This window comes from Eurosta solidaginis, chromosome X (assembly GCF_040869045.1).
Source record: "Eurosta solidaginis isolate ZX-2024a chromosome X, ASM4086904v1, whole genome shotgun sequence".
Lineage (NCBI taxonomy): Eukaryota > Metazoa > Arthropoda > Insecta > Diptera > Tephritidae > Eurosta > Eurosta solidaginis.
This window is the reverse complement of record NC_090324.1, coordinates 198642848-198664437: the sequence shown is the minus strand read 5'-3', so window position 1 is coordinate 198664437 and position 21590 is coordinate 198642848. Positions and strand designations below refer to the sequence as shown.

The 21590-nt window shown below is 40.2% G+C and overlaps 1 protein-coding gene across 1 annotated transcript in view; it reads left to right on the top strand.

The window, feature by feature from the left end:
- The window catches only part of LOC137235367 (nuclear factor 1 B-type-like), a 957540-nt gene that overhangs the window by 586033 nt on the left and 349917 nt on the right, over positions 1-21590 (top strand). The gene's annotated exons all lie outside the window — the stretch shown is intronic.

The window sequence follows — 21590 nt, the reverse complement described above, 5'->3', positions numbered from 1 at the left end:
CATGTACGAATACGAGCAGCGGAGAGTCAATGCGCAAACACATGCATATATCTGAGAATTTTGTGAGCTACTGGACTAGTAGATTCTGGAAGTGCCTAAAAGACGTATAAAATTGTGCAATTTTAGTTATAGCTGAGAAGTTTGAGAGCTCATGGACAATGCTAGTACATTCTGGAAAAATGCGAACGAGGTGACCAAAGGGTATAAAAGGCAACAGATGAAGAGGCGCTGTAATTCAGTTTGAGTTGAGCAATCAATCAGTTATTGATTAAGCACGCGATCTGGCGGCCAATAGTAGAATTCAATTTGAGCTATCAATCAGTTTGGCCAGCGAGTAGCAAAGTATAAGTGTCATTGTGAAGTACTTTAATAAAGACCATTTTTACATTATTCAATATTGGAGTTATTTATTCAACAGTTTAGTGATTCGAACTTAGCAGAGGATTGCAAATAAGAGGATTTGCAAGTAAAATTCGTTACAATTGGTGTCAGAAGAGGAATTGTTGAATAAATTCCAGAGGACAGCAAGGACATGGCAAAGTTCAGTGAATTGAAGATCCAGCAACTAAAGAAGGAGTTGGAGAGCCGTGGATTGAATACAAGCGGCGTTAAACTCGAACTTCAGGCACGGCTACGAGAGGCAATGGAAGCAGAAGGAATTGATGTGGACGAGTATGTCTTTTATCCTGATGAGGACGAGACAACAGCAAAAATTGAAGAGAAAAATGAAACACCGCAGACAATGGCGAACACAGACCTGAACATGATGTTGGCTGCAATATCGGCACAAATGTCCAACATGTCGTCACAATTGGCATCCCAACTGGAATCGCAAAAGACAGAAATAACATCTCAAATGTCATCTCAGCTGGAATCGCAGTCGACACAGATAACATCAAAGATGGAAGAACAAGAGGAGCGCTTATCATTGCAGGTGGCACAAATGTCTTCACAGTTAGAAGCACAGGAAGCAAGGGTAACATCAAAGCTGGAAGCGCAGGATGCAAAAATCGCTCAATTTCAGGCAGAAGGCGATGATTTGAAGGGTCGTATGGAGCAGTTACAATTAAATCGTCCAGCAGTTTCAGCGAGTAATCCAAAGGTAAAAACACCAGCCTTTGACGGTTCTGTTCCTTTCCAGGTCTTTAAGCTACAGTTTGAGAAGACCGCAGCAGTGAACAACTGGAATGTGGAAGATAAAGTTGCCGCACTCTTCGTGGCATTGAAAGGACCAGCTGCCGAAATCTTACAGACTATTCCAGAGTACGAACGGAACAGTTATGACGCATTGATGGCTGCTGTAGAACGGCGATACGGAAGGGAGCACAGGAAACAGATATTTCAAATAGAATTGCAAAACCGCTACCAAAAAGCTAACGATACTTTGCAGGAGTTTGCTTCGGACATTGAAAGATTGGCTCATCTTGCAAATGCGGATGCACCCGTGGAATACACGGAAAGGGTAAAAATTCAGAGCTTTATAAATGGCATACGAGATGTGGAAACGAAGCGGGCTACATATGCGAATCCAAAACTAACATTTGCTGAAACGGTATCGCATGCTCTGATTCAGGAAACAGCGTCGCTTCTGTGTAAGCCAGTTTTCAAAGCACGCCGTGTGGAAGTAAAGGCCAGAGTGGGTAGAAACAATTTTGGAAGCACTGAAGGGATCTCAACAGAAGAATGCCGGAGTTATTAAATGTTTGAAGTGCGGCAACCCAGGTTACATTGCACGTCATTGCGATCTTGGTCCTAATAGTTCCAACAATGTGGGTGGCCATAAACGCAAAGCTGGAGGAGATGAGCAAGAGCGAGTAAGAGGTAGAGAGCTAGATCCAGCTATTGAATGCCCTGTGATATCTAAGTCGTAAATTGGTAGAAAATCGAGCAGTCTTACCGTCAGAGGGAATGTGGATGGCAAAGAACGAGTACTGACTGTAGATACGGGCGCATCTCATTCCTTGATCCGATCTGACTTGGTCAACAGGAGAGTAAAACCGTTACCTGGAGCAAAGTTGCGTACGGTCACTGGCGAGTATAACCAAGTTCAGGGAGAAGTGATATGTGAAGTATTGATTGGGAAGGTCATGGTTCTACACAAATTTGTTGTGGCGGAGATTGTTGATGTAGTTATATTGGGAGTGGATTTCTTGGTTGACCATGACATCAAGATCGATATGCAGAGAAGGGTGATGCGTTATGAGAACCAAGATGTGCCACTTAACTTTAGTTTGGAAAAAGGGTTCAGCAGTAATCGGGTACTGGTGGAGAATACTCGACGAAGGCCACGAAATTCAAAGGTAAAGGTTGATAGATCGAATGGGCCAAATAAATCAAAATCAAAAGTACCTGCGAGAGAAACACTGGCATTGACAAAACCTAAAAGACGCAGGAAAACGAAGCAACGAATTTCCGAGAAAGAATGCGAGGGTAGTTTCAAGCCGGAGCGCACTACTGTTGTAAAATGTGGGAACGACACCGATTATGCAAAGAAAATTCGTCCAGCGCAAGCTCTACGAAGTGGTTCATTGACCAAACAACAGAGTGTAAAGGAACGGCCCAGGGTAATGAGTAGTAAGATGAAACACTGGCATGACAAGAACTTTAATTCGGAAGGTTTCTTGGCGGGAGATTTGGTACTGTTAAACAACCCTCACCGGCGGAAAGGTGTTCCAGCTAAATTTCGGTGCAGTTGGGAAAGCCCGTACAAAGTTGTGAAGAAGATCAGTGATACTATCTACCGCATACAAACCACTGGGAAACCACGGGTTAGAAGAGTGGTACATTTGGAGATGCTAGCGGCAGTTAGATCGGGAGATTTGTCTGATCGGGACGATCAGACTTAGGTGGAGGGCAGTGTCACGGATATTAGCATCACTAAGTTATCCCATCACTAAGGCGATGCTAAGGCCATGCCAAGCAGTATTTACGTTAATAATCAAATCAAGTATACACATATAAAAGGCAGCCCAGAGAGATAACACACACATTTGCGCGCGAGAGATTGTAAACTACAAACATTCACATCAATAATTCAATCTTTATGTATCTACATAAACGAATAAATAATTGCGTCTACACATATGTACCATGTACGAATACGAGCAGCGGAGAGTCAATGCGCAAACACATGCATATATCTGAGAAGTTTGAGAGCTACTGGACTAGTAGATTCTGGAAGTGCCTAAAAGACGTATAAAATTGTGCAATTTTAGTTATAGCTGAGAAGTTTGAGAGCTCATGGACAATGCTAGTACATTCTGGAAAAATGCGAACGAGGTGACCAAAGGGTATAAAAGGCAACAGATGAAGAGGCGCTGTAATTCAGTTTGAGTTGAGCAATCAATCAGTTATTGATTAAGCACGCGATCTGGCGGCCAATAGTAGAATTCAATTTGAGTTATCAATCAGTTTGGCCAGCGAGTAGCAAAGTATAAGTGTCATTGTGAAGTACTTTAATAAAGACCATTTTTACATTATTCAATATTGGAGTTATTTATTCAACAGTTTAGTGATTCGAACTTAGCAGAGGATTGCAAATAAGAGGATTTGCAAGTAAAATTCGTTACAATTGGTGTCAGAAGAGGAATTGTTGAATAAATTCCAGAGGACAGCAAGGACATGGCAAAGTTCAGTGAATTGAAGATCCAGCAACTAAAGAAGGAGTTGGAGAGCCGTGGATTGAATACAAGCGGCGTTAAACTCGAACTTCAGGCACGGCTACGAGAGGCAATGGAAGCAGAAGGAATTGATGTGGACGAGTATGTCTTTTATCCTGATGAGGACGAGACAACAGCAAAAATTGAAGATAAAAATGAAACACCGCAGACAATGGCGAACACAGACCTGAACATGATGTTGGCTGCAATATCGGCACAAATGTCCAACATGTCGTCACAATTGGCATCCCAACTGGAATCGCAAAAGACAGAAATAACATCTCAAATGTCATCTCAGCTGGAATCGCAGTCGACACAGATAACATCAAAGATGGAAGAACAAGAGGAGCGCTTATCATTGCAGGTGGCACAAATGTCTTCACAGTTAGAAGCACAGGAAGCAAGGGTAACATCAAAGCTGGAAGCGCAGGATGCAAAAATCGCTCAATTTCAGGCAGAAGGCGATGATTTGAAGGGTCGTATGGAGCAGTTACAATTAAATCGTCCAGCAGTTTCAGCGAGTAATCCAAAGGTAAAAACACCAGCCTTTGACGGTTCTGTTCCTTTCCAGGTCTTTAAGCTACAGTTTGAGAAGACCGCAGCAGTGAACAACTGGAATGTGGAAGATAAAGTTGCCGCACTCTTCGTGGCATTGAAAGGACCAGCTGCCGAAATCTTACAGACTATTCCAGAGTACGAACGGAACAGTTATGACGCATTGATGGCTGCTGTAGAACGGCGATACGGAAGGGAGCACAGGAAACAGATATTTCAAATAGAATTGCAAAACCGCTACCAAAAAGCTAACGATACTTTGCAGGAGTTTGCTTCGGACATTGAAAGATTGGCTCATCTTGCAAATGCGGATGCACCCGTGGAATACACGGAAAGGGTAAAAATTCAGAGCTTTATAAATGGCATACGAGATGTGGAAACGAAGCGGGCTACATATGCGAATCCAAAACTAACATTTGCTGAAACGGTATCGCATGCTCTGATTCAGGAAACAGCGTCGCTTCTGTGTAAGCCAGTTTTCAAAGCACGCCGTGTGGAAGTAGAAAGGCCAGAGTGGGTAGAAACAATTTTGGAAGCACTGAAGGGATCTCAACAGAAGAATGCCGGAGTTATTAAATGTTTGAAGTGCGGCAACCCAGGTTACATTGCACGTCATTGCGATCTTGGTCCTAATAGTTCCAACAATGTGGGTGGCCATAAACGCAAAGCTGGAGGAGATGAGCAAGAGCGAGTAAGAGGTAGAGAGCTAGATCCAGCTATTGAATGCCCTGTGATATCTAAGTCGCAAATTGGTAGAAAATCGAGCAGTCTTACCGTCAGAGGGAATGTGGATGGCAAAGAACGAGTACTGACTGTAGATACGGGCGCATCTCATTCCTTGATCCGATCTGACTTGGTAAACAGGAGAGTAAAACCGTTACCTGGAGCAAAGTTGCGTACGGTCACTGGCGAGTATAACCAAGTTCAGGGAGAAGTGATATGTGAAGTATTGATTGGGAAGGTCATGGTTCTACACAAATTTGTTGTGGCGGAGATTGTTGATGTAGTTATATTGGGAGTGGATTTCTTGGTTGACCATGACATCAAGATCGATATGCAGAGAAGGGTGATGCGTTATGAGAACCAAGATGTGCCACTTAACTTTAGTTTGGAAAAAGGGTTCAGCAGTAATCGGGTACTGGTGGAGAATACTCGACGAAGGCCACGAAATTCAAAGGTAAAGGTTGATAGATCGAATGGGCCAAATAAATCAAAATCAAAAGTACCTGCGAGAGAAACACTGGCATTGACAAAACCTAAAAGACGCAGGAAAACGAAGCAACGAATTTCCGAGAAAGAATGCGAGGGTAGTTTCAAGCCGGAGCGCACTACTGTTGTAAAATGTGGGAACGACACCGATTATGCAAAGAAAATTCGTCCAGCGCAGGCTCTACGAAGTGGTTCATTGACCAAACAACAGAGTGTAAAGGAACGGCCCAGGGTAATGAGTAGTAAGATGAAACACTGGCATGACAAGAACTTTAATTCGGAAGGTTTCTTGGCGGGAGATTTGGTACTGTTAAACAACCCTCACCGGCGGAAAGGTGTTCCAGCTAAATTTCGGTGCAGTTGGGAAAGCCCGTACAAAGTTGTGAAGAAGATCAGTGATACTATCTACCGCATACAAACCACTGGGAAACCACGGGTTAGAAGAGTGGTACATTTGGAGATGCTAGCGGCAGTTAGATCAGGAGATTTGTCTGATCGGGACGATCAGACTTAGGTGGAGGGCAGTGTCACGGATATTAGCATCACTAAGTTATCCCATCACTAAGGCGATGCTAAGGCCATGCCAAGCAGTATTTACGTTAATAATCAAATCAAGTATACACATATAAAAGGCAGCCCAGAGAGATAACACACACATTTGCGCGCGAGAGATTGTAAACTACAAACATTCACATCAATAATTCAATCTTTATGTATCTACATAAACGAATAAATAATTGCGTCTACACATATGTACCATGTTCGAATACGAGCAGCGGAGAGTCAATGCGCAAACACATGCATATATCTGAGAAGTTTGAGAGCTACTGGACTAGTAGATTCTGGAAGCGCCTAAAAGACGTATAAAATTGTGCAATTTTAGTTATAGCTGAGAAGTTTGAGAGCTCATGGACAATGCTTGTACATTCTGGAAAAATGCGAACGAGGAAACCAAAGGGTATAAAAGGCAACAGATGAAGAGGCGCTGTAATTCAGTTTGAGTTGAGCAATCAATCAGTTATTGATTAAGCACGCGATCTGGCGGCCAATAGTAGAGTTCAATTTGAGTTATCAATCAGTTTGGATATTAAGCCAGAGAGTAGCAAAGTATAAGTGTCATTGTGAATTACTTTAATAAAGGCCATTTTTACATTATTCAATATTGGAGTTATTTATTCAACAGTTTAGTGATTCGAACTTAGCAGAGCATTGCAAATAAGAGGATTTGCAAGTAAAATTCGTTACAATATATAGACTAGCAACCCGGACCTTGTTTCACACAGGTTACATTGTTTAAAAATAGTAATTTGTTGTTGCATTTTGAATTAATGGTTCAATTAAAAAATAAAGATAATTCATAAAAAATTAAATCCAAAGCGAAGTTAAATATATATCCATACATTTTAACTGTTCATATTCAGTTAGTTTTTATTTTCTTTCTTATAAAATTTCATTGTATTTTATGTTTGCAGCTTTCCTATCAGGAGCCAAAACACATAAATTATCTTTGTTTGTTACACGGGATAGAGCTACATATAATTGCCCATGTGTGAGACATTGAGCTCTTAGGTCCAAACCGGCTACCTTAAGTGTTTGTCCTTGAGCCTTATTTATTTTTACTGCAAAACATAATTCTTAAAATCAAGACGTTTTCTCCAGCACCACAACCAGTCAAAATTGAACACTCAATCAAACCTTATTATGAAAAGCTCAGCTCAAAAACTTATTTAAGTCGTAACAAAAAATTATTATTAAAATATTAAACTGCATGGATGAAAGTTAAGGAAAAAATATCTTAATTAATTGTTTTCATTTCCTCTCCTTTCCTTTATTTTCCTTTCTCTTTGTTTTTTTTTCCTTTCCTTTCCTTTTCCTTCCCTTTCCTTCCCTTCCTGTCTTTTTTTTCTTCTTTCCCTTCCTTCCTTTCTTTTAATTTCCTCCCCTATCCTTTCCTTTCCTTCCTTCTCCTTTCTTATCCTCATTTCTCCTATCATTTCCTTTTTTTCGTTTCCTTTCCTTTTCTTTAATTTCCTGTCCTTTCGTTCGCTGTCAGGTCCTGTCTTCTCCCTTCCTTTCCACCCTGTAATTTCCTCTCCTTTTATCTCCTTTCCTTGCCTTTACTGTCCTTTTTTTCCTTTCCTTTCCATTCCTTTCCTCTCTTTTAGTTCCCTTTCTTTTCTTTTATTTGTCCTTTCAAAGAATTTCACCGAAAAATTATAACAAATAATATAGAAAATCTCACTGTATTATACTTATCTTTGCAATAACATTGAAAAAAATATTGATAAAAAAGCTCACTTTTGTTTTGATTTTAAATAAAACAAGTAAAGGTGTCTAAGTTCGAGTGCAACCGAACATTATATACTCAGCGTGAGCTTCAATTGCACATTTCATTTCAGATAAATTACTTTTCTACATAACACAAGGCACCGCCCTCTAAAAAAAATGTCTCCCCATTTCCTTTTACAATAAAGCTTGATAAGTGAAATATCATTGATTCAAAACTATTTTTTGCTAAGTTATAGGTTATTATTCTAGACTACGAACTTGTTTTATATTTAAGTTGTCGTGGTCATTAACTCATCCCGTCCATTTTTACTAGACATATTTTCTGCTATAGGGGAAATTTGTGTACACAATTTCATTACGATATGTTAATTTTTCTTCGAGTTATGGCTCCAGAAGCATAGAAAATTGCTTAGTCATAAAATGGGCGGTGCCACAACCATTTTCAAAAATTTTAGTTTTCCCAATTTAATGTTATAATGCAATCTAGAAAGTAAAATTCTATTGATATTAAGCTCTTTTTCGCTAAGATATAGCTTATTATTTCCGTCTACAACCATTTTAAAAATCTTTTATATAAAAGTGGGCGTGGTCTTTAACCAATCTCGTCCATTTTTTCTAGAAATATTTCCTGCTATAGGAAACACTTTTTTCCAATTTTGTTACGATCCGTTAATATTTCTTTCAGTTATGGCTCCCGTAACATAGAAAATTGCTTAGTCACAAAAGGGGCGGTGCCACGCCCATTTTTTTAATTTGAAGTTTTTCCTATTTATTGTTATAAATCCAGTAGGGAAACGAAATACCATTGACATAAAGCTCTTTTTTTCAAAGATATAGCTTATTTTATCCGTCCACAACCCTTTAAAAATCTTTTATATAAAAGTGGGCGTGGTCCTTAACCGATTTCGTTAATTTTTCTTCAAAGAATTCTTTATAGTAAAGCTAACCTCTCTGCCGAACTTTGTTACGATAGTTTAACGATTTTTGATTTCTGATTAATAATATTTGTAAAATTGATTTTATCACAAGTGGGCGGTGCCACGCCCATTTTAAAAGTTTTTTTTAAATTTTTATCAAGAGTCTCAATATCAGTCCACATGCCAAATTTCAACATTCTAGGTGTATAATTTACTAAATAATCAGGTTTTTTGTCTTTTCGAAAATGTTATATATATAACAAGTAAGGAAGGCTAAGTTCGGGTGTAACCGAACATAACATACTCAGTTGAGAGCTATGGAGACAAAATAAGGAAAATCAATCTGGGGTAACCCTGGAATGTGGTTGTATAACATGTGTATCAAATGAAAGGTATTAAAGAGTATTTTAAGAGAGAGTAGGCCATAGTTCTATGGATGAACGCCATTTAGGGATATCGCCATAAAGGTAGACCAGGGCTGACTCTAGAATTTGTTTGTACGATATGGGTATCAAATGAAAGGTGTTACTGAGCATTTTAAGAGGGAGTGGGCCTTAGGTCTATCGGTGGACGCCTTTTCGAGATGTCCCCATTAAGGTGGACCAGGGGTGATTTTATAATGTGTTTGTACGATATGGGTATCAAATGAAAGCTGTTAATGAGTATTTTGAAAAGGAGTGATCCTTAGTTCCATAGGTGGACGCCGTTTCGAGATATCGCCATAAAGGTGGACCAGGGGTGTCTGTACGATATGTGCATCAAACGAAAGGTGTTACTGAGCATTTTAAGAGGGAGTGGGCATTAGGTCTATAGGTGGACGCCCTTTCGAGATATCGCCATTAGGGTGGGCCAGGGGTGACTCTAGAATGTTTGTACGATATGGGTATCAAACGAAAGGTGTTACTGAGCATTTTAAGAGGGAGTGGGCATTAGGTCTATAGGTGGACGCCTTTTCGAGATATCGCCATTAGGGTGGGCCAGGGGTGACTCTAGAATGTGTTTGTACGATATGGGTATCAAATGAAAGGTGGTAATGAGTATTTTAAAAGGGAGTAATCCTTAGTTCTATAGGTGGACGCCTTTTCGAGATATCGCCATAAAGCTGGACCAAGGGTGACTCTAGAATGTTTGTACGGTATGGGTATCAAACGAAAGGTGTTACTGAGCATTTTAAGAGGGAGTGGGCATTAGGTCTATAGGTGGACGCCTTTTCGAGATATCGCCATTAGGGTGGGCCAGGGTGACTCTAGAATGTGTTTGTACGATATGGGTATCAAATGAAAGGTGGTAATGAGTATTTTAAAAGGGAGTAATCCTTAGTTCTATAGGTGGACGCCTTTTCGAGATATCGCCATTAGGGTGGGCCAGGAGTGACTCTAGAATGTTTGTACGATATGGGTATCAAACGAAAGGTGTTACTGAGCATTTTAAGAGGGAGTGGGCATTAGGTCTATAGGTGGACGCCTTTTCGAGATATCGCCATTAGGGTGGGACAGGGGTGACTCTAGAATGTTTGTACGATATGGGTATCAAACGAAAGGTGTTACTGAGCATTTTAAGAGGGAGTGGACATTAGGTCTATAGGTGGACGCCTTTTCGAGATATCGCCATTAGGGTGGGCCAGGGGTGACTCTAGAATGTTTGTACGATATGGGTATCAAACGATAGGTGTTACTGAGCATTTTAAGAGGGAGTGGACATTAGGTCTATAGGTGGACGCCTTTTCGAGATATCGCCATTAGGGTGGGCCAGGGTGACTCTAGAATGTGTTTGTACGATGTGGGTATCAAATGAAAGGTGGTAATGAGTATTTTAAAAGGGAGTAATCCTTAGTTCTATAGGTGGACGCCTTTTCGAAATATCGCCATTAGGGTGGGCCAGGTGTGACTCTAGAATGTTTGTACGATATGGGTATCAAACGAAAGCTGTTACTGAGCATTTTAAGAGGGAGTGGGCATTAGGTCTATAGGTGGACGCCTTTTCGAGATATCGCCATTAGGGTGGGCCAGGGGTGACTCTAGAATGTTTGTACGATATGGGTATCAAACGAAAGGTGTTACTGAGCATTTTAAGAGGGAGTGGACACTAGGTCTATAGGTGGACGCCTTTTCGAGATATCGCCATTAGGGTGGGCCAGGGGTGACTCTAGAATGTTTGTACGATATGGGTATCAAACGAAAGGTGTTACTGAGCATTTTAAGAGGGAGGGGGCATTAGGTCTATAGGTGGACGCCTTTTCGAGATATCGCCATTAGGGTGGGACAGGGGTGACTCTGGTATGTTTTTGTACGATATGGATATCAAATTAAAGGTATTAATGAGGGTTTTAAAAGCGAGTGGCCCTTAGATGTATATGTGAAGGCGTTCTCGCGATATCGACCAAAATGTGGACCAGGTGATCCAGAAAATCATCTGTCGGGTACTGCTAATTTATTTATATATGCAATACCACTAACAGTATTCCTGCCAAGATTCCAAGGGCTGTTGATTTCGCCTTGTAGAACTTTTTCATTTTCTTCTACTTAATATGGTAGGTGTCACACCCATTTTACAAAGGTTTTTCCAAAGTTATATTTTGCGTCAATAAACCAATCCAGTTACCATGTTTCATCCCTTTTTTCGTGTTTGGTATAGAATTATGGCATTTTTTTCATTTTTCGTAATTTTCGATATCGATAAAGTGGGCGTGGTTATGGTCAGATTTCGCCCATTTTTTATACCAAGAAAAAGTGAGCTCAGGTAAGTACGTGGGCTAAGTTTAGTAAAGATATATCGGATTTTGCTCAAGTAATTGTGTTAATGGCCGAGCGGAAGGACAGACGGTGGACTGTGTATAAAAACTGGGCGTGGCTTCCACCGATTTCACCCATTTTCACAGAGAACAGTTACCGTCATAGAATCTATGCTCCTACCAAATTTGAGAAGGATTGGTAAATTTTTGTTCGACTTATGGCAAAAAAAGTATTCTAGGCAAACTAAATGAAAATGGGCGGAGCCACGCCCATTTTGAAATTTTCTTTTATTTTTGTATTTTGTTGCATCATATCATTACTGGAGTTGAATTTTGACTTAATTTACTTATATACATTAAAGATATTAAATTTTTTGTTAAAATTTGAATTTAAAAAAATTTTTTTTTAAAAAGTGGGCGTGTTCTTCATCCAATTTTGCTAATTTTTATTTAGCACATATAGAGTAATAGTAGTAACGTTCCTGCCAAATTTCATCATGATATCTTCAACGACTGCCAAATTACAGTTTGCAAAACTTTTAAATTACCTTCTTGTAAAAGTGGGCGGTGCCACGCCCATTGTCCAAAATCTTACTAATTTTCTATTCTGCGTCATAAGTTCAACCCATCTACCAAGTTTCGTCGCTTCATCTGTCTTTTGTAATGAGTTATCGCACTTTTTCGGTTTTTCGAAATTTTCGATATCGAAAAAGTGGGCGTGGTTATAGTCCGATATCGTTCATTTTAAATAGCGATCTGAGATGAGTGCTCAGGAACCTACACACCAAATTTCATCAAGATACCTCAAAATTTACTCAAGTTATCGTGTTAACGGACGGACGGACGGACGGACGGACGGACGGACGGACATGGCTCAATCAAATTTTTTTTCGATCCTGATTATTTTGATATATGGAAGTCTATATCTATCTCGATTCCTTTATATATGTACAACCAACCGTTATCCAATCAAACTTAATATACTCTGTGAGCTCTGCTCAACTGAGTATAAAAAGTGGGCGTGGTTGTCATCCGATTTCGCTCATTTTCAATACCAATCTATACTGGGTCCAGATAAGCTCGTGTACCAAATTTGGTGAAGATATCCCAATATTTACTTAAGTTATCGTATTAACGGACGGACGGACGGACATGCCTCAATCAAATTTTTTTCGATGCTGATGATTTTGATATATCGAAGTCTATATCCATCTCGATTCCTTTATACCTGTACAACCAACCGTTATCCAATCAAAGTTAATATACTATGTGTGCAAAGCACGCTGAATATAATAAAATAAATAGTTAGCACTGCTTAAACAACTTACGTACATATTTTAATAATAAAATTCGTGAAGACCAACTGTTCTTTCTAAAATAACTCCTTTAGGGCTGCCATGAAAAAACATTAACAATTAAGGAAGGCTAAGTTCGGGCACATTACATACTCAGCTGAGAGCTTAGCTGCGTTGGTTTCGTATTATAAGGGGTTTAGTTCCATATCACGTACGTTTGGGAAATATCGACCAAATTGTAAACCAAGGGTGACGTCTTTTGGAACGATTTTCCTTCAACCTTTGTCAAATAAGGGAAAATCACCATGTAGGAAAATGAACCTAGGGTAACCCTGGAATGTGTTTGTATGACATGGGTATCAAATGAAAGGTATTTTAAAAGGGAGCAGGCCTTAGTTCTATAGGTGTACGCCTTTTCGAGATATCGCCATAAAGGTGGACCAGGGGTAATGAGTATTTTAAAACGGAGTGGGCCTTTGTTCTATAGGTGGACGCCTTTTCGATATGTCGCCATAAAGGTGGAACAGGGGTAACTCTAGATTGTGTTTGTACGATATGGGAATCAAATTAAAGTTATTAAAGCGTATTTTAAAAGGGAATGGGCCTTAGATCTATAGGTGGACGCCTTTTCGAGATATCGCCATAGAGGTGGACAAGGAGTGACTCTGGAATGTGCTTGTACCATATGGGTATCAAATTAAAGGTGTTTATGAGTATTTTAAAAGGGAGTGGGCTCTTGTTCTATAGATGGACGCCTTTTCGAGATATCGCCATAAAGGTGGACCAGGGGTGACTCTAGAATGTGTTTGTACGATGTGGGTATCCAATTAAAGGGATTAATGAGGGTTTTAAAAGGGCGTGGCCCTTAGTTGAATATGTGAAGGTAGTTTCGAGGTATCGAACAAAATGTGGACCAGGGTGACCCATAACATCATCTGCCGGATACCACTAATTTATTTATATATGTAATACCAAGAACAGTATTCCTGCCATGATTCCAAGGGCTTTTGATTTCGCCCTGCAGAACTATTTCATTTTCTTCTACTTAATATGGTAGGTGTCACACCCATAATAGAAAGTTTTTTCTAAAGTAATATTTTGCGTCAAAAGGCCAATCCAATCACCATGCTCTATCCCTTTTTTCGTATTTGCTATAAAATTATTGCATTTTTTATTATTTTTTGAAATTTTAGATATCGAAAAAGTGGGCGTCATTGTCTGATGTCACCCATTTTTAACACCAAAATAAAGTGAGTTCAGATAAGTACGTGAACTAAGTTTAGTAAAGATGTACAGAGTTTTGCTCAAGTTATCGTGTTAACGGCCGAGCGGAAGGACAGACGGTCGACTGCGTATAATAACTCGGCGTGGCTTTAACCGATTTCACCCATTTTCACATAAAACAGTTACTGTCATAGAAGCTATGCCCTTACCGAATTTCACAAGGATTGGTGAATTTTTGTTCGGCTTATGGCATTAAAAGTATTCTAGGCGAATTAAATGAAAAAGGGCGGAGCCACGCCCATTTTGAAATTTTCTTTTATTTTTGTATTTTGTTGCATCATATCATTATTGGAGTTGAATGTTGACATAATTTACTTATATATACTGTAAAGATATCCAATTTTTTGTTAAAATTTGACTTAAAATTTTTTTTTAAGTGGGCGTGTTCGGCATCCGATTTTACTAAATTTTATTTAGAACGCATATAGTAATAGCAGTAACCTTCCTGCCAAATTTCATTATGATATCTTAAACAACTGCCAAATTACAGCTTGCATAACTTTTAAAATACCTTCGTTTAAAAGTGGGCGGTTCCACGCCCATTGTCCAAAATTTTACTAGTTTTCTATTTTGCTTCATATGATCAACCCACCTACCAAGTGTCATCGCTTTATCCGTCTTTGATAATGAATTGTCGCACTTTTTTGGTTTTTCGAAATTTTCGATATCGAAAAAGTGGGCATGGTTGTAATCCGATTTTGTTAGTTTTAAATAGCGATCTGAAATGAATGCCCAGGAAGCTATGTACCGAATTTCATCAAGATACCTCAAAATTTACTCAAGTTATCGTGTTAACAGACAGAAGGACGGACGGACGGATAGACGGACGAACGGACGGACATGGCTAAATTAATTTCTTTTTTCGCCCAGATTATTTTAATATATAGAAGTCTATATCTATCTCGATTATTTTATGCCATTGCGGGGTACCGTTATGCGAACAAAATTAATATAATCTGGGAGCTCTGCTCAGCTGAGTATAAATTTGGTTACTTATTTAATTTGTATTAACAATCAGCATACAAATTAGCATAAAAAATATATCGAAGAATTAAATCTCCTTAGTGCACAAGGAGGAGATATCCTTCGACGAAGCGGGCTGGCAGAAGGGCGTCAAGGTCATCGGCTGGTGCAACAAGAAATATCTGGATTTCTTAACGAAGGTAGTCCGCGGCTTGGGCGCTCTTTGGCCGGGAGTACAGTTGGAGGTGATCCCTCGCTCCAGTTTACCGCTTCGTCCGGTGGTCTCAGTGTGGTTGCCACCTCCAGTAATGGCAACGGAGTCCATACTGAAACTTCTGGGCAAGCAGAACAAGGAGCTAAGGGCAGACCAGTGGCAGGTGGTCTCTATGACTCCGTCCATTACAAGGGCGGGTAGCGACCTACTGATCGCAATTGATCAAACGTCGCTGCAAGCCATAAAGAAGCTTAATGTGATCGCTTGGTTTGGGCTGGGCTACCTTAAAGTTTTTGTGCCGGTTAACGTACCAGATTTAGCAAAGGGAGAAGCTCGCGTTGGTGCAGATTAATTTGCACCACTCAGCTTCCGCCTCGCTCGACCTAACGAAGTTCATTGCAGAAAACGGGCTGTCAATAGCTCTACTACAAGAACCCTGGCTGGTTAGGGACAGGGTTTGCGGATTAGGACTGGACGGCTACTATCTACATGCACCAAAAGAGGGTAAAATTTGAGCATACATTGTAGCTAAGAAAAAGATGAATCTATTTATCTCTACACAGCACTGCAACGGAGACCTCGCCACTGTAGTTTGCGAACAAAAGCAGGGCGCAAGCTGCTGCTATCGTCCGTATACTTCCCGTACGAGGGGTACACGTCACCACCAACACCTGTCCGAAAACTCGTGGAGTTCGTGGAAACGCATGAGATGGACCTTGTCATAGACTGCGACGCCAACGGACATCATGAGCTATGGGAGAGTAGCGACACAAATGCATTAGGTGAGTCCATTTTTGATTACTTATTTACTACTAACCTAATTGTATACAACAAAGGCAACCAGCCAACGTTTAGGAATAGAATTAGAGAGAAATTCATAGATATCACCCTGGCCACAGACTCTCACACAGTAAGAATCGATGACAGGAGAGTGTCAGACACATGCTCCTTCTTGGACCACAGTAGGATACTCTTCAACATCGATCTTGAAGAACTTCCCCGGCCATATAGGAATCCAAGAAAAACAGACTGGAATAAATATTCTGAAGTAGTATCGCACAAATTGGCATCCATTGAAATGGAAGTCAGACGGGGAGCTAATAATATAGACAGAGCGTTAATCGACTGACAACGATATTGACAATCCACTTTTGAACTCTGTTGTCCCCTTGGTCTAGAACAAAACCGAGGACTACGTGGTGGAACACAGAGCTAAGCCAACTCAGATTAAGAGCAAGAAAACTCTTCAAAAAACCAAACATAGCCAACTGGAAGAGAACTGTGTTTTATAACTGCTTGTTCTGGGATAGGAGGAGTGGCGACTTGGCATGGTTGTAGCCCGGCTGAGGCTCGTTGGCTTTGGGGCGCTGCTCTTGCCACGTCTCCTTCCCACAGTTATATAGCAAAGAAATTTCATACCTAGATAGTTAAACAAAAAAACAAAGATGATAGGCTAAAAGCGGGAGAAAAAGACGGTTCGTGTCAGGTTGGAGCCTGCCCACCCCTTCTGTTCACAAGAAGTGAACAGCCTTGAACTCCGCTATGGCTCCGTCAACCAAGTGGAGTTCCCTATTTCCTGACAACAGTCCGTCACTAAGTCCTCAGTCCATGTCCCTCACCCCATTCAACTGTCCCAACCCACCTTGCAACTTGCCACAACGGCCAACACCTGCACCAACAAAGAAGTGGATTTAGCTTGACATATCTATTATGTTCCGACTAAAAGAAACTTCAAGCCATTAATAATATCGTATCAGGATAGTTTCATAAAATTATACAAAATTCTTTATTAATTATAATTCACGTAAAATTTTAAATATCAAAAAAGATTTTACTAACTTAGAGATTTAATCCAAACACCAAAATTCAATTCTTCCAATGATCATCAATTGACAGTTTACCACAAAAGTTATAAAGTTATTACCAATTACTTTATTTCAAAAGTAAAGAAAGTAATTTATCATTATTAAACTTGATTCTATAAACTTTCAAAAATTCTGATCCTGCTTAATATTCCTTGAACAAAACCTATGCATACGAATTCAAATTCTTTTAAATATGTACATACGTGTGTACGATTAGTCATCAAGAAAAATAAATATATGTACCTGTGGTATGTATATGTTATTATATTAGCGTGAACTCACCTCGCTTTTGTAAACCGGGTTTGGTACAAACGACGGCGTATTAAGCTGAAAGTGGAGACAAATATACAACAACAATACATGTAGGGTATTCAGTTACTGGGGCATTGACCGAATAACAAAAATCAAGGACAGCTTTAGGTCTTGATCTTTTTGATAATTAGGTTTTCTTTTAGATTTCGATTTTTACTTCGGTCGCGCGGACGTGAAAAAAATTTTTATGAAATTAACAAATAAAAAAAAAAATCTCGCAAGTACAGTAAGTTGAAAATAACAAGTAAGCAAGGCTAAGTTCGGGTGTAACCGAACATTTCATACTCAGCTGAGAGCTTTGGAGACAAAAAAAGGGAAAATCACCCTGTAAGAAAATGAACCTTGGGTAACCCTGGAATGTGTTTGTATGACATGGGTATCAAATGGAAGGTTTTAAGGAGCATTTTAAAAGGGAGTGATCCTTAGTCATCTATAGGTGGACGCCTTTTCCAGATATCGCCATAAAGGTGGACCAGGGGTGACTCTAGAATGCGTTTGTACGATATGGGTATCAAATTAAATGGGTTAATGATTATTTAAAAGGGAGTGGGAGATATCGCCATAAAGGTGGACCAGGGGTGACACTAGAATGCGTTTGTACGATATGGGTATCAAATGAAAGGTGTTAATGAGTATTTTAAAAGGGACTGGGCCTTAGTTCTATAGGTGGACGCCTTTTCGATATATCACCATAAAGGTGGACCAGAGGTGACTCTAGAATCTGTTTGTACGATATGGGTATCAAATGAAAGGTGTTAATGAGTATTTTAAAAGGGAGTGGGCCTTAGTTCTATAGGTGGACGCCTTTTCGAGATATCGCCATAAAAGTGGACCAGGTGTGACTCTAGAATGTGTTTGTACGATATGGGTATCAAATGAAAGGTGCTAATGAGTATTTTAAAAGGGAGTGGGCCTTAGTTCTATAGGTGGACGCCTTTTCGAGATATCGCCATAAAGTTGGACCAGGGGTAACTCCAGAATGTGTTTGTACGATATGGGTACCAAATGAAAGGTGCTTATGAGTATTTTAAAAGGAAGGGGCCTTAGTTCTATAGGTGGACGCCTTTTCGAGATATCGCCCTAAAGGTGGACCAGGGGTGACTCTAGAATGCGTTTGTACGATATGGGTATCAAATTAAAGGTATTAATGGGGGTTTAAAAGTGAGTTGCTCCTAGGTTTATATGTGAAGGCGTTTTCGAGATATCGACCAAAATGTGGACCAGGGTGACCCAGAATATCATCTGTCGGGTACCGCTTAGAGGTTTACGCCGATCACTTTATCGGCGGCGGCGGCGTAGGCACTATTATATACCGGCGGTGGCGGTTTAAGCTTGATGTTTCTATTTAAAAAAAATAGTATTTAGGAAAGGTTTAGTTTGTATGTATTTAAAGAAATCAACGTGTTGGCCATTTCGGAAAGATCCGGGGTTTTTGCCGCAAGATCTCGCAGACCGTTCAAACATTTTCAGGAGTTGCTCCTTGCGGAGGGATTGTCCGTCGCTCACTTACTCAAGAGAGGCTTCGGCGACTTACGGTTGCTATTAATGGTCTATTAATACTCATGACTCTCGTGGCACAGGGCGCCTCCAGTTTTTGCGGCTGTTTTTAAGAGCTACAATTCCGGATGTGCGAACAGTAGCAATCCCGACCACCAGTCGCTACCACGCCTCCTGACCCTCACACGATATGCCAGCATAGAATCTATAGGACTGCGACTTCGAACTCATACCTTCGTCGACGTCATTTTCCTAGAAGCTCTAGGTGTAGCTCCGAAGACTTTCCAACGGATGCTTTTGTCGCGCTATGCTGCCGAGCTACACCAGAGAAACACCTTGAAACGTTAGAGAGTGACCATTATGAATGACCGCGTAGCTTCAGTTTTCAGACTGGTTCGACTGTCCACTACGTTAAGGTAGTAGCACACACGGTCATTATTTCGACTGTCTTGCTTCACCACTTTGAGTGTTCTTGCGAAGGACAAAGCCTCACGTGGTAAATACATATATGTGATATTCAAACTTGGTTGATAGGCTTATAATCAATGTGATTCACTCCAAGGGACTAGTTTTGGATAGGGCCGCCATCTTTATGTCAAACCGGGAGACTTGGTTGTTGAAGGATGAAGTGTCAAAATTAAAATTAACATTTCAGACGCTATTATATAGTTTCGCAAATAAACAACAGATTTTTGAATGTAAGACCAAATGATTTTTCAAAACCTTCTCATACGTACTTATATCCTCAATTTAAGTATGAGGTAAGAATCATTTCAAAGGAGCGTTTATGCTCCTAGAACCTACTAAAGGATTTTGCCTCACTGATTTAGCTTATTCTTTCAGCCAATCACAATATAAAATTTTTAAAAAAAATCGGCACTTTTTTGCTTTTTTAACAACTTGAGGACAATTTGAAAACAATTTGAAACGCCTTGGGTAATTTTATTTGAATTCATTTTTCATTATTTTTTGGAAAAAATATGCAATGTGAGCATATAAATTTATTATATAACTTTTCTTTTAGTGTTTTGTTTTAATAACTTGGTGATGCAAAGTCCGTGACATCGAAAACGTCTGTTTTTTTCCAAATTTCACAAGGATTGCTATATGTTTGTTCGACTTATGGCATTAAAAGTATTCTGGACAAATTAAATGTAAAGGGGCGGAGCCACGACCATTTTGAAATTGTATGTTATTTTTCTATTTTGTTGCACCATATCATTACTGGAGTTGAATGTTATATACTGTAAAAATATTAAATTTTTTGTTATAATTGGACTTTAAAATTTTTTTTAATAAAGTGGCATGTTCGTCATCCGATTTCGCTAATTTTTATTTGGCACACATATAATATATATAAAGTTTTTTATGCCGGTTAACGTGCCAGATTTAGCAAAGGGAGAAGCTCGCGGTGGTGCAGATTAATTTGCACCACTCAGCTTCCGCCTCGCTCGACCTAACGAAGTTCATTGCAGAAAACGGGCTGTCAATAGCTCTACTACAAGAACCCTGGCTGGTTAGGGACAGGGTTTGCGGATTAGGGCTGGACGGCTACTATCTACATGCACCAAAAGAGGGTAAAATTAGAGCAAGCATTGTATCTAAGAAAAAGATTAATCTATTTATCTCTACACAGCACTACACCGGAGACCTCGTCACTGTAGTGTGCGAACAAAAGCAGGGGCGCAAGCTGCTGCTATCGCCCGCATACTTCCCGTACGAGGAGTACACGTCACAACCAACACATGTCCGAAAACTCGTGGAGTTCGTAGAAACGCATTGGATGGACCTTGTCATAGGCTGCGACGCCAACGGACATCATGAGCTATGGGGGAGTAGCGACACAAATGCAGGAGGTGAGTCCATTTTTGATTACTTACTTACTACTAACCTAATTGTATACAACAAAGGCAACCAGCCAACGTTTAGGAATAGAATTAGAGAGGAAGTCATAGATATCACCCAGGCCACAGACTCTCACACAGTAAGAATCGATGACAGGAGAGTGACAGACACATGCTCCTTCCCGGACCACAGTAGGATACTCTTCAACATCGATCTTGAAGAAGTTCCCCGGCCATATAAGAAACCAAGAAAAACAGACTAGAATAAATATTCTGAAGAAGTATCTCACAAATTGGCATCCATTGAAATGGAAGTCAGACGGGGAGCTAATAATAGATACATAGCGTTAACCGACTGACAACGATATTGACAAACCACTTTTGAACTCTGTTGTCGCCTTACTAGACCACGGACAAAACCGAGGACTAGGTGGTGGAACACAGAGCTAAGCCAACTCAGATCAACAGCAAGAAAACTCTTCAACAAAGCCAAACATAGCCGACTGGAAGAGGACTGTGATGTATAACTGCTTGTTCTAGAATAGGAGGAGTGGCGACTTGGCATGGTTGTAGCCCGGCTGAGGGTCGTTGGCTTTGGGGCGCTGTTTTTGCCACGTCTCCTTCCCACAGTTATATAGCATAGAAATTTCATGCCTAGATAGTTAAACAACAAAACAAAGATGATAGGCTAAAAGCGGGAGAAAAAAACTGTATGTGTCAGGTTGGAGCCTGCCCCCCCCTTTCTGTTCACAAGAAGTGAACAGCCTTGAACTCCACTATGGCTCCGTCAACCAAGTGGAGTTCCCTATTTCCTGACAACCGTCCGTCACTAAATCCTCAGTCCATGTCCCTCACCCCATTCAACTGTCCCAACCCACCTTGAAACTTGCCACAACGGCCAACACCTGCACCAACAAAGAAATGAGTTTAGTCTGACATATCTATTATGTTCCGAC